This window comes from Zingiber officinale, chromosome 6B (assembly GCF_018446385.1).
Source record: "Zingiber officinale cultivar Zhangliang chromosome 6B, Zo_v1.1, whole genome shotgun sequence".
NCBI lineage: Eukaryota > Viridiplantae > Streptophyta > Magnoliopsida > Zingiberales > Zingiberaceae > Zingiber > Zingiber officinale.
In genome coordinates this window covers 92,144,700-92,153,715 of record NC_055996.1, presented here as the reverse complement: position 1 = coordinate 92,153,715, position 9,016 = coordinate 92,144,700, and the positions used below count along the sequence as shown (strand labels likewise).

At 31.8% G+C, this 9,016-nt stretch overlaps 1 long non-coding RNA gene across 7 annotated transcripts; it reads left to right on the top strand.

Moving 5' to 3' along the window:
- The first annotated feature begins 547 nt into the window (after window positions 1-547).
- On the top strand, window positions 548-4,416 carry LOC121993172. 7 transcript variants are annotated; one of them, XR_006115097.1, is made up of 8 exons: window positions 548-880; window positions 2,552-2,643; window positions 3,017-3,107; window positions 3,202-3,282; window positions 3,423-3,770; window positions 3,853-3,899; window positions 4,007-4,105; window positions 4,192-4,416. It is a non-coding gene; the product is annotated as an uncharacterized LOC121993172 (long non-coding RNA). The 7 variants fall into 7 exon arrangements; XR_006115100.1 differs by having other exon boundaries at window positions 2,933-3,107; XR_006115101.1 differs by lacking the exon at window positions 3,017-3,107 and having other exon boundaries at window positions 3,136-3,282.
- The last annotated feature ends 4,600 nt before the right edge of the window (window positions 4,417-9,016 follow it).

Genomic DNA, 9,016 nt, shown 5'->3' with positions numbered 1-9,016 from the left:
TGATCGAAGGAAACAGCGAAGTGAATTAGATATCTGATATAAAAGACTCTAAGTCTATGAGTGGATATGTATTCACTTTGGAAGGTGCAATCATTTCATGGAAATTTTCTAAGCAAATAGTAATAACCAGATCCACGATGAATATGTTTGTAGCTCTTGAAGAGGCTGAATGATACATCAATTCTTAGAAGATGTTCCTAGATGACTGAAACTGGTGTCGGCAATTTGCATACACTATGTGAATTTTATTAATAGACTTCGCTATTATTTACTTCGGTAATTATTAATTATGAAGTAATATATGATCATTAACTTCAGTAATAATTTTGATACAATAAATATTAGTTTAGACTGCGTAGGTCAAAATATATGAATTCATTTTTAATTTTATTTGATATTTTACTTCGTATTATATATTTTATGAAGTATTAAGATGTAAAATATAATTGATATGTTTGAATGTTGAAGTAAAAATTTTGAACCGGTTAAAATATTTTAATCCTTATAACATTCTTCACTTTTCTAGGTTTTAAGTTTCACAAGAAAGCCGACCCATCTTCACGTCTTTATCTTCAAGCTCCATCTCGTCTTCTCTCTTAGAAATCAAAGACAAGGGCGGCGGGCGACATGGAGAGGGTTGCGCTACTCTGCTCCTTATCTTGCTCCAACACTATCTGAAGGCGCCTTCTCTCCTCACCACGCTCCTTGTCTCGCCTGTTCTCCTCCAACATCTGCAGGCCCCGGAGGTCACAACAGTTCTTCCCCTACACTATGTTGACTCTCCACTTTTGGCGGAAGCACCCCACACCGCTCCTATGCTTGGGGCGGGGCTTTCCTATAACTTCCATCCGTGCAGTCTCCACCTCCCTTGTCGAGAGAGGTATGGATAAGAGGAACAGAGCATGGTTGATTTGCCTAGGGCATTTGTCTCCTTCTTTCTCATGTCGGTTTTAAAGAATTGATTTTGATTTTAGTTTTACATTGCAGGAACCCTTTTATTATTTTTCTTGATCCAAGTTGAATTTTTTCTTGATTTTTCTAGCAGATTTATTTTGTTTCCAGAGATTAATTAATCAATACTTTGAACTTTTTTTTTCCCATTTAGTTAATAGTACATCTTATGTTTACCTAATATGTTGATCTTGACTTTGCTTCACTAGTTGGTTGTAGACTTCATTTGATTTCCATCAATTAGGTTGATGGTGTATGATGGATCAAGTTAAATTAGAAAATTGAACATCGGTATTAGATAGTGCATTAGAGGTGCATATTCACTTGTCTATGGAATTTGTAGTTGTAAAAAGGATCAGAAATGCTATTTACTTCATTTATCACTACTGATTTAAGGCTTTGATTATTTATGCTATCTACTTCAATTTCTCTCTTTGTTAGCTCTGGATTTTTCTTCTGTTGAGATTATTTTCCTTGTTATTTCATCATATGGCTAATTATGTCTTGTGCCCTACTTATCTTCAATTATTAGAGCTTTTGATTTTGACCTATTTGTTTGTAGATTTTGCTTGATTTAAATGAATAAATCTTGGATATACTTGGATAGAAGGTCCAAACAATATGAGGAGGGTGTGGAACAGTTCATATGGTGTTAGTTGGAAATCATTGAAATATCTCATAGACAAATCTTCCTTATATAACTTGTTGTATAACTTACAAAATTGTAGGGTGTTGTTTGTTTGCATTTACAAGTCTATACGTAATGGTGTTAAGGATTGTAGCAAGTATTTTAAAGTATAGTGTTAAGGATTGCAGCAAGTATTTTAAAGTATAGTGTTGTTTGTTCTTTTGCATTTGCAAGTTCCTACATTTACAGATTGTGTAGTGTTATTTGTTTGTTTGCATTTGCAATTCTTTGGAATATAGCTTGTTTGCTTACAAGTCTTTATAGTTAAGGATTGCAGCACGTAATATACTTTGTTTGCTTACAAGGCTTACAAGTCTTTGGAATATACTTTGTTTGCAATATTAATGTTTTAAAGTTTGTTTGCAATATTAATATTTGTTTGCTTACACCTGCAAAATACTAAAGGCATATGTTTGTTTGCAATATTAATGTTTGTTTTCAACAAGTATATCTTACAATGGCATATGCTTACACCTCCAAGTATTAAATCAGTTTGTTTGCAGACTTTATTTGTTCGGTATAACCTTAATAAGATGTGAATATATATAACCTTAAACAAGTAATACTTTATAGTTTGTTTGCTTACACGTTTTATACTTTGTTTGCTTATACGTTTTAAAGTTTGCTTGCAATATTAATGTTTGTTTGCTTACACCTGCAAAATACCAAAGGCATATGTTTGTTTGCAATATTAATGTTTGTTTTCAATAATTATATCTTACAATGGCATATGCTTACACCTGAATAATTAAATTAGTTTATATTAATGTATGTTTTTATTAATGTTTGTTTTGAACGGACATACCAATGCATTCAACATATTGTTAAACTGTTACGTTTTAATATGTTAAGCTATGCATATGAGTACACACACAATGCATACAAGTGTTTATGAATGTATCTTCTATGTAGGTTATTCATAAAAAGCAAAAAGAATGATGATGCATTATAAATATTATCACAGACTGTCTCTCAAGGGTTACATCGACTTAGAGGCTGAATTGGTAAGCTTCGAAGCATTATATTTGTCTTTTTCAAGCAAGTATTTAATATTATGTAACTAATCATTTTTTGGAATTATAGGGGAGAAAAAATTAATTCTTGAAAATGAGAAAGTTGATAAATCGATACTTTGGCGTAAAACACATGAGGACAAATCTGGCAACATAACAAATATGGAGATAGCAGAAGTCGTTGAAAAAATTATAAATATTTTTTTTATCTAATTTTCATATTTCCTTGCTAAATAATATTGGAATTTTTGGATTGATTTGTTACAATCCCATATTGTAGGATAACTTGTTGGAAAAGAAAGTCAAAGGAGAGTTCAAATCTCAATTCTTTGAATACTCACAAGAATGTTTTAAAATATTGTAGAAAAATGTGCAACATCAATTATTTTTTCCTTCGGATGTTCATGGTCATCAAGACAAGTACAATGAAATTGAAAAAACATTGCCGATGGCATGTAAGTATATCTACTCGTATGTTATCAGATTGATGCATGAAGATGAGAGTATACACATAGAATTTGATGAAACTATGTTTGGATGTCTTAAAAGTGTATGGTTGCTAAGAGAAGATATCTTACGCTTTATGGAGATGAAAGAGATAGGTGTCAAACAAATTTTGATTTACATGGGGTATGTTATGTGTTAAATACAATATTTGTTCATATGGTTTGCTTTGTTCACAATATTAGTCCACATGCTTTTGCTTTGGTTTACATTGGGTATATTTATATTTTTCATTACTTTGTCATTACCTTGTAATTACCTTGCAGTTACCTTTACAAATACTTGAAGAAAGAAAAAAGAGCTGAGTATGTGTCATTTGTGGATCTTGGTCACATACCTACATGCGGTGTGGATGAAGAAGGCAGTAAATTGTTATAACATATTGCTGCTCAGTTGAGAGCATCGAACAGAGATACCAGAAATTGTCCCATATAACATTGGGCAAGATTTTAATTATTTATCAATTCCTATTACATGCTAATCAATGTAATATTTTCATTTGTACAGGTACCATTGGATCTTGACTATAATTAATGAAGATAAGAATATGATATATTATTGGACTCTTTGAGTAATAGGAACCGAGACTTTGCTTGGCAAACTACTATGACCAAGTAAGTAGTAGATTATACTGATTTTGAATGCATTCAATTCATTATAGGTTGTAAAAATAATTTTCTATTGTTTACAATGTAGTGGGGTCAAGATATACAATGCATCAAGGGGTATTTCAAAAGGACCAGGTTTTAAACAATTGACACTATGCATTGTGACTATGTATTTAGACAATAATTAATAATTTTTATTATTTGGATTGTGACTTCTTGCATGACATTTTCAATTTCATTAGGGTAATGTTAAACAAAATGGTGGTGTTGAATGTGAATATTGTGTGATGCGGTAGATGAAAGAGATAGTCTTAGATGAAGATCCACAATTGGAGAAAAAGGTGTATTTTTTTTCTTTATGAAATATTTTCTTTATAAAATATTGAATCATTTTTTATCGATCCTCAAACTTCTGTTAATGTTTCAGTTGCAGCATCAAAAAATAAACAATATTACAATCAATCTCAGTATGATGAAGTCAGAAGTGAATGGAGCGAATTCGTCTACTTCTATGTGGGTGCCTAAGTATAGACTATGATATAAATTTTAGACATGTATTTAGAGATTTATGGATACAAAAGTTTTTGGGTTATAGTTAAACATGTCTTTTATAAATACACTTTTGGATTGTATTTGATACATATTTGTGATATATTTGTTTAATTTTGGTGGTAAAAAATATTGTGTTGTAGTAAAATATTATAATATAAATTTTTGTCAATTAAAATTATATTGTAGTAAAATATGGTCAATTACTTTAATACTATAAATAAATGATGAAGTAATACAACAAAAAATACTTCACTAAATTTAAATAGTGGTGTAGTTAAAGAAACTATTTACTTCACTATTGATCAAATTTATGAAGTAGTTCGTATAAATTACTTCGTTATATTGAATTTTTTGTTGTAGTAAAATATACTCTATTACTTCTATACTACGATGAAGTAATACAATAATAAATACTTCGACCAAGACAAATTATGCAGAAGTAAAATTAAACATTTATTACACCAGAATTCAAAAATTGTGCAGTTGTATACCTATTTTACTTCAACAAAAATGAAACCTATGAAGTAATAAATCATCAACTACTTCGGTCATTTTACTGGTCTCGATGAAGTAATAGAGTTTTTTTACTTCGAAAACGGTCCGATTTTGAACCGGTTTTGGACCGGTGATAGACTTCGGTAAACGTGTAGTGAAGTAAAAAATTAACCCTTTTACTTCACGTGTGTCTACTTCGGTAATTATCTACCTATTACTTCGGATAATATCCGAAGTCTATTATCGATTTTCACATAGTGATACATTACGATAGTCAATCAACAATTGACCAGGTACGGAGTCATCTGTATAATGGTAAGTCTAGACTACATGTCATAGACATAATACCATTAGCTAACTACTCTCAAGAGGAGTTATCACTGTTTACTATGTGAAATCAAGGATAACCTATCATATCAGTTAACCAAGGTGCAAAGAAAATCCAACCTATGCGGACTGGAGATTTCAAGAATTAGGTTTAAAGGAACAACCTAATTGTACTAACAACATTACTCACTGTAGGGGAACGACCCAATAGATCAGGGAAAGATAGAGATTAAGCAAACAATTTTTAATGATACAGTAGAGTAATGTGGAATACTTTTAAGAGATTACCTATATGAGAAAGAAGTGGGGTCTATTCAAAGAGAATTGGAAGCACAATTCTTAAAAATTTCTCACAGAATCATACGTGTTCATGGTCAAGAATAAATACACTCATGAGAACTGAGTTAAATTAAGAAGAGTCTTGAGTGAGATATGTTAATACTTACATAGACTGCAGAACAATTTAAGGACATCGTATCTACTATCAGCCAGTAAGAAAAAAAAATCTTCATAAGGGAAGGTTCAAAGGGTAAAACCTATCTATCCTATACTAGACTCAACTGTTAAATCCTATCACATACCTTATTTTCCTTTCTTGTGAGAGATTGTTAGAAATGTAATAGAATAAAGAGGTGGAGAAGAAGAGACTGTATTGTGCATGAGTTTTTAGTCTCACATTAGGAGTCTTTTAGCTTTATTATTGGTTTAGATTATGACACATGCATTGATGTTATGAACATATGAATGGGAAGAGACTCTCTCTCACGCTTAGGTACGCAGGGGGTGTAAATCCAAAGCCCTGATTTGCATTGAACTAAGTTGACTCGTGGGCAAGCACAATCTGTGCGTGTCGAATGTTAAACCGATCGAGACAAAATTTGCCCAAGTGAATGAACCAACGTTTTACCACCTGAATCTCTTTTTACTACCTACTCAAGAGTGTAACGAAAATATTAAATTTATTAATAGAGATTCTAAAATGTCGCGACAATAATAGCTGATATTAAATCCATTAATGGTAATTTTGTAACGTCTCGACAATAATTGCTGACATTAAATCCATTAATGGCGATTTCATAACGTTTTTGCAATAATGTCTGATATTAAATCCAACATTGAATGTCCATAACTTGTCCATTCATTGCAGTCATAAGTGAGCCCTCCTATATAAGGAGGCTAGATCTTGAGCAAAGATAGAAGTGAAAGCAATAGCAAAAGACTTCCTCCACCTTCGTTCCCCGATTCTTTCCTCTCAGTTGTGAATTCACTCAGCTGAACTACTTGTGATAACACTCTAATACATTCTCAATTTGCCACAAACAACTAGTGCTTGGTTGTGTGCGTGGTTCTACCGTTGTATCCAGAAACAGATGAACTGAGAGGACCTCGAAGCACAGCCGGATGTGGGGCAACTCTGTTTCAAGAAAACTGTTTAAAAGCAAGCCTCGACATTTCTCGATTCGGCAACTCGCCTTTCACTCCTCTCAGCATCTCCCGACTCGACGACTTGGCTTCCCAACTTTACTCGGCATCTCCCGACTTGAGGACTTGGCTTCCCAACTTCACTCGGCATCTCCCGACTCGGTGTCCACTCGGGGAGTCTGTAATCGAATTGGGCAGTAGGTATTCATCTTCCAGACAATAGAGTAGCTCGACCTGATTTTCAAGGCTGATAATCTAAGATTATTTGCTCAGGTCATCTTTACAGATAAATTAGAATTGATTTTGTGTAATTTTAATTCAGCTAAACTTCCCCTTTATCTCCATCAACAAATTGTCCAACATACCTAGTATTATTATTATTTTTAATTTTCATTTCCTTTAGCCTAAACTTATACTCTAAATCCTAAAAATATTCAAACAAAAAAATTAAGGTTTACTGATGGATGTATAGGATAACATTCTATATATAGAGTTTTGTTACTTACACATCCGAGGAAAATTAAAATTAAATAACACTATGTGTTCTCGGTGTATGGTGTAACAAAACTCTTTCACTATATATATAGAGAAAATTTTATTATCTTACACACTCATCCGTTAGCATCTTATGTTTTTTTTTTTTTTAATTTTCACTTCCTTTAACCTAACTACTATATTTTAAACTCTAAATCCTAAAAAAAAAATTTGAACACGGGATGCCTCCATGAGTGGATGTGTAAAAAATTGGTTAAGAAATTATACTAAAATATTATAATTCTAGATCATTAGGTTAATATTGTCAAAACTCAATTATAATAGTTTTTGTATCGGGTAGTAATTCATAATTAGTGTTTACCGAACTTGTTTAATTTATATTATTTACCTATTGTTTATGTCAATTAAATCATTTTTTGTTATTTTATGTCATTTTCATTTGACAAAGATGAGAGAAAAAGCTTCCTCGATAGGGGGCAATGTTGCACTTCTGTCAAATTACTTTTCGCAACGTGGAAGGTAGAAAGTAGTCAATTTCAATGGTTTGAATACTAGTCGTAAGAGTCTAACTATAATAAGAAAAGGTCGAGTAATCTTTAAGGAGGATGCCATACGTCGTTTGGCCTATAGCTTTAGGCTCGGTTGAGTTGATAACCCTCTATGCCACCTTGATACAAACATAACTAAGTTTAAAGAGTAGACAAGAGCCTAAGATATACAATTAGGGCTATAAATAAATCAAGCTGAGTCGATTTTTGGGATGTTCAAACTTATTTGATAAGATAATCGAGTTGAACCAAACCGAGCTTAAAATGAACTAAGTTTTTAAAATAATTGTTCAAGTTTAGTTTGATTTATTTTTTATGAGTTTGAGCTTGTTTTAAGCATGGCTTGAGCTTAGTTTGTGTAGATATTATCGAGCTCCCAATTCAAATTTGGTTTGAGCTTGCTTCGAGCTTGGTTCGTTTAAATGTTATCGAGCTCTCAATTCAAGCTTGTTGATTGTTTAAAATTTTTAGTTGTTTGATTTGGTTATTGAGCTTGATAATTTAAATTTATTTATTTATTTTATTATTTATTTAGCATATTAAAAATAATTTTATTAATGAATATAGTTCGTGAACATTGTTCATGAACGTTGCTCACGAATATTAACAAGCTAAACACATGTATTCAAGCTTGTTTGAATCTTACATATATTAAACTAATATAAACAAACTCTTATTCACGGACGCTTGATTCATTTACAATTCTATATATAATCACTCGTTTGTCATACTAATAATATTACTAGTTCTACTTTATTGATTATCAAATATTTTATTTTTGAAAAATTATTGTGCAACACGATCGCAAATAAATATTGCATGGATAAATTTATATTAATTCTTCGAGTCAAATCTAATAAAAGTGTAGGGCATGATTTTGAATGGATTCAAACGGAATTGAAAGAAAATATGTCGCTATATATGCTTGTAATATTGCAAATCATGTTAATTTTTTTTTTATGACTTGTGTTGCTATCTATTGATGTTGACGTTGGATTAATTTCTCTTGCTTGGCTCGATGATTGCGGTTGAATCACAACAAAACTTAGGATTTCACATGGTGATGCGAGCAAGCAAATGAATATGTGTCCCAACGGAAGAGGCCGTCGACTGCCGTCTTCAATTGGTTAATTCTTGCCCAGGTGTATTGTCTCTTGGATTTAGTCAAATTTGGCTCGGAGTAACGGGGAATATCTACAATAAAATAAAAATAAAATAGTGAAAATATGCAAAGCAATGATTTAATGAGCAATATATAAATATACATACAGAGAGCTTATGATGACTATGTTAAATTTTGGACTTATAGTTTGTTTTAGTCAAAGTTTGTTATCACACTTCAACACGTAGAGATAGATGACGGAATAGAAGGGCAACTGGAGTCAAGTATCTCTTCAATTGAGATAAAAGTTC